Here is a 5715-nt window from a genome sequence, read left to right as displayed (position 1 = left end):
TGTTTCATGGCAGGTCCAAACACATTGAAACAAAGTTCCACTATCTAAGAGATCAAGTTGCAAAAGGGAAAATCAAGCTACAACATTGTGTAACAGATTTGCAGATAGCTGATGCACTAACTAAACCACTCAAGACTGCACGATTCAGAGTATTGAGAGACAAGATGAATGTGAAGGCTTGGTGATAAAGCTTTCAAGCTTAGTGAAGAAGAAGTTTGGAAAGCTTAGTGAAGAAGAAGTTTGAAGTATTAGACTTTATAATAAATTTGTAATAGTTGTTTTAGAATGATGTATTCTATGCTTTGTTAAACTTTGGATTAAGGGAGGATGTTAAAATAGTGTAATTCAAAGTTAGGTAAAGTAGTTTATAAAGTTTCTGTTTTAGGAAATATTGGTTAGTTGAATTAGTTAGGAAACTTGCCATATATAGTAAGTCAAGGCTTTGATCATTTTAATTCAATACAAGAAATATATTCATTCTATCTCTTCTCTTATCAATTCTTCTCCAACAAATTCATCATTCATTTTTAATTATCATCAACTCTTTAAAAAATAATACAATTGAATAATATATTGATTGTGTATAAAAAATCTTTACAATGACATTGCACATATATTACACTCGTATAGAAAATGCTTAACACCTAAATATTGAATCAGAAATTAATCCACGTACTCCCAACTTCTACCACAAAGAATAACCATAGATCACTCACTATGAGTTTTTTAGAATAAAAAATATTTATTAAGTCTTAGAAAACTATTTTACATGACATATTAAATTATTTACTAAGTACGAGAAAACCATTCATTTTTTATTATCATAGATTCTTCAAAAAAACTAATACAAATGAATAATGTATTGAAAATATATAAATCTTTACAGTCAAAATACATAGATAATACACTGTATACAAAATGCTAGACATCTAAATATTAATTGTGAAGTTAATCGACATACTCCAAACATCCACCATAGATAATTATCATAGTTCACTAACTATGAGTTTTTTAGAATACAAATTATTTATTAAGTCTTAGAAAATTATTTTACACGATAAATGAAATTATTTATTAAGAATGAGAAAATCATTCATTTCTAATTATTATTTATTCTTGAAAAAAATAATACAAATAAAAGATGTATTGAATATGTATTATTTTTTCTAGTCACAATGCATAGATATTGCACTATATAGAAAATGCTGGACACCTAAATTGATTGTGAAATTAATTAACAGACACTCAACTTCCACCATAGAGAATCATCATAGTTCACTTAGTATGAGTTTTTTAGAATACAAATTATTTAATAAGTGTGAGAAAACTGTTTCAAACGATAGGTTAAATTATTTATTAAGTATAAGAAAACCATTCATTTCTAATTATCATTGATTATTTAAAAAGTAATGCAAAATAAATGATAAATGATATATTAACTATATATAAATTTTTAAAGTCACAGTGCATACATGTTTCACTCATATAGAAAATGCTAGACACCTAAATATTGAATCTAAAATTAATTGAGGCACTCTCAACTTCTATCACAGGGAATCACCATAGTTTACTCAGCATGAGTTTTTAGAATAAAAAATATTTATTAGGTCTGAGTAAACAATTTTACACGATAAATTAAATTATTTATTAAGTATTAGAACACCATTCATTTCTAGTTATCACTCATTCTTCAAAAAAGTAATATAAATAAATGATTTATTGATTGTATATAAATCTTTAAAGACAATTACATAGATATTGCACTCATATAGAAAATGATAGACATCTAAATGTTAATCTAAAATTAATCGACTTACTCCCAACTTCCACCATAGAGAAATATCATAGTTCAGTCAATATTTATTTTTTAGAATAAAAATTATATATTAAGTGTGGAAAAACCATTCATTTATAATTATAATTGATTCTTCAAAAAGTAATGCAAATGAATAATGAATGATATATTGATTGTATATATATCTTTTGAAATGACAAATAGTCAAATGATGTCATTATAACGGACCTACGAAGTTTTGATGAAGAAAATGTCTTACATGGAAGCTTGAAGACTTGGACATCTCAATAAACAACATACCAAGAACTCAAGGTCATCGACATAGAATCTAGGATTGCCTTTTACATTCTAGAGTCCTAAGATGATTGCCTAGTATTGAGTCTTAGGGTAGGTAAACCCAAGATGGAAGTGTCTCACAAAGTGTCTGAAATAAAAATCACATAAAATGAGGCATAACATCTACATATAAATATATGATAAGTAACACCCATGCATTTGCATTTAGCATACATGATTTTGTGCATAAAGGTTTAATCATTTCTAAAATCATGTTTGCATGATCATTCATCATATAGGGTGTTTATCATTTAAATTAGAAAAACCATTTTTAACGAATTTAATCGATTAACCCAATTTGTAATCGATTAAGTCCTGCTGAAATCCTTAATCGATCAAGGAAAGACATAATCGATTAAATGCAGTTACAAAAGCTAACCTCCTAGGATTTCTGCTTATTAATCTATTAAGTAAGTTTTTAATTGATTAAGCCATAACTGATTTTTTTTTCAAGAAACCCGTTAATCGATTAACATAGCAATTTAATTGATTAATATCAGTTGTGTCAGTTATGAACTGATTCTATTATTTTGCAACAGAATTAAATTAGTTTTAAAGCAATGTTTTTCACACTTTCATTGAGTATCGAAACTTAATGAGAGAAAAACAAAGATTCATGATGCTAAAGTTTTCAAAGCTAGTGTGTTGATTCTTTGAAGTTTTACTTGAACACTTTTTCATGAGTGAAAAGAGAGAAAAGAAAGAGAGTCTTTTAAATGTGCCAACATTTTTCATTCAATTGAAATACCTTGCATGATTTCTACACTTAGTTCTTAGGGCTGTTTGTGAGATCATTCTGTCAAGGATTATAGTAGAGCCGATTTAATTGTCGTTATCCGCACAATCTTGTGTGCAAAGTAACTCGGAAAAATTTAGTAAAGTTGAGGATAATTCTCATGGTGTGTGGTATCCTCACAAGTTGATAATTAGGGATCATCACAGGATAGGGAGTCTTGATGTGGGCAAAGAGTGTTGGATGGGGCCAGATTGGATGAACGATGTAGTATCCAAGTAGACGTAGATAGAGGTCAAACTGAGCTTGGTGGCTCAACAGTTTCAAGAAGGAAGTTTCTATCTAGGAATATTGGAAGTGTGTTTATAACTGAATTACATTTCTAATAGTGAAGAAAAATCTCTCATATCAATTGGGATGCCTGAATGTAGTTTGCAAGTGGACCCGCAAACGAACCAGGATAAAATCCTCGAGCACAATTTTCTCTTTCCCTATCTCTTTAAGATTATGTCTTTATTGCTTTCTGTATTGAATTTGAATTATGCCATTAATTGTTAATTGTTGTTAATCTGCTGATAATCACGAATGAATATTGAGTTAGTAAAGATCTTGATTCATCACTGTTTTGCAAAGCAAGAAAACTGTTTTTCAAAGAGTAACAACCAGTATAATCAATTAACGTACTAATTATAATCGATTAACATAACTGTCCTTAATCGATTAACATAATTTTCCTTAATCGATTAACCATGTTGATAATCGATTAACTACAACAGTTTTGTATTCTGCGCAAATATCGGAAAAGCGGGATTAGTTATCCACTACACCTATTCACCCCCTCTAGGTGTAATATTACCTTACTGGTACCCAACAAGTAGTATCAGAGCTAGTCCGAAGGTGCTAGCTTGGCCTCTAAATTCATTGATCCAACGGATTAATCACTATGGGTTCCACTAACCCTTTCGGCGGTGATGGTGCATCCATCAACTGCCCTCCGATCTTCAGTGGCAAGGGGTACGACTACTAGAAGGTGCACATACAAATATTTATAGTCTATAGACACAGAGATTTGAGACTCTGTTGCCAATGAGCCTTTTACTCCACTTCACTTAGTGGATGGTGAACCCAAAGAAAAACCAAAGGGATTGTGGACTGACGAAGAAAGACGTAAAGTCCAACACAACCTCAAGGCAAAGTATATTATAACCTCTACCTTATTATACGATGAATTCATTCGGGTGTCACAGTGCCTAAATGCAAAAGAAATGTGGGATACTTTGCAAGTAACCCACGAAGGCATAAGTAAGGTTAAAACACAAGATTGAATGTGTTAACACATGAATATGAGATGTTTCTTATGTTTCCAAATGAATCAATTAATGAAATACAGAAACGATTCACCGATATTGTTAATTATTTAATTGCATTAGATAAAAGTTTTGCTATTGGTGAACTTACTAACAAAGTGTTGCGTTGTCTTGATAGGAAATGGCAGCCCAAGGTAACCGTAATTATGGAGTCGAAAGACTTAGACACAATGCCGCTAGAAACTCTCTTTGGAAAACTCTAGGAACACGAAATGGAGTTAGGACGCTTAACAATGCATGAAGATTCATACCAAAAGAAAAAGGGGATCTCTCTTAAAGCTACATCCTCACAATCACAAGAAGAAAGAAACAATGATGATTCAGGGTCTGAACTAGATGATGAAACCTTAACCGTCATGGTTAGAAAGTTTGGTAAGTTTCTCAAGAAGAAAGGAAGGTTTAAGCGTTTTCAAAAAAAGAGGCAACTGACTCAACCAGACGAGGCAAAGCTCTCAAATATCACCTCATTTGCCATGAGTGTGGCAAGCCAGGCCATATGAAATACCAATACCCGAGCCATCTCAAGAAGGTTGAACATGATAAAAACAACCCCTAGGATTTTAAATCCAAGAAGGCCTACAACGTATGGGATGTTCTGGAGGACGAGACAAAAAGTAGCACATCTGATAAAGAAGATACATCCAAGTTATTCTTAATGGAAAACACTAAAGAAATTGGTAGCACAAGCGATCTGGAAGACACGAGTGAGGTATGCCTTCGGACTCAGGGACATGACTGGTACTTGAACAGTGGATGTTCAAGGCATATGACAGGTGATAGATCAAAGTTCCTGGATCTCTCACTAAATGGTAAATGTTATGTCACTTATGGATATAACAATAGAGGGAAGATACTAGACGTTGGAAGAATTGGAAATGATTCACAAGCCGTAATAGAAAATGTGCTATATGTCGAAGGACTAGAGCACAACCTACTAAACATTAGCCATCTGTGTGACAAAGGTAATAAGGTATGTTTTGACTCAAACTGTTGCATCATTCATAATGGGTTAAATAATAATGCTAAGTTTATAGGGCAACGAATAAATAACATTTATATGATCGATTTGGATGATGTCACAACTCTATTTTCTAAATGTTTTATCAATGACATTTGGTTGTGTCATAGACGAGTAGCACACGTCCATTTGAAACATCTAGCTAAGTTGTCATCACATGATTTAGTAGTAGGATTACCAAAACTTGATTTCAAATCAAAAGACTCTTGCGACACTTGTCATAACTGTAAACAAGTGAAGAGTTCATTTTCAACTAAGAACGTGATATCCACAACAAAGCCTTTGGAATTACTCCATATGGATTTGTTTGGATCACAAATTATCAGCTTTGGTGGTAGCTACTATACGCTAGTAATTGTTGATGATTTCCCTAGAGATATGTGTGTAAGTATCAGAGTACAACTAAGAGGGGGGGGGGTGAATTAGTTGTCTTAAAATAATGGCCGATTTTTCTGCAAAATCAAAG

This window comes from Lupinus angustifolius, chromosome LG03, assembly GCF_001865875.1.
Source record: "Lupinus angustifolius cultivar Tanjil chromosome LG03, LupAngTanjil_v1.0, whole genome shotgun sequence".
NCBI classification, from domain to species: domain Eukaryota; kingdom Viridiplantae; phylum Streptophyta; class Magnoliopsida; order Fabales; family Fabaceae; genus Lupinus; species Lupinus angustifolius.
This window is presented reverse-complemented; position numbering follows the sequence as displayed.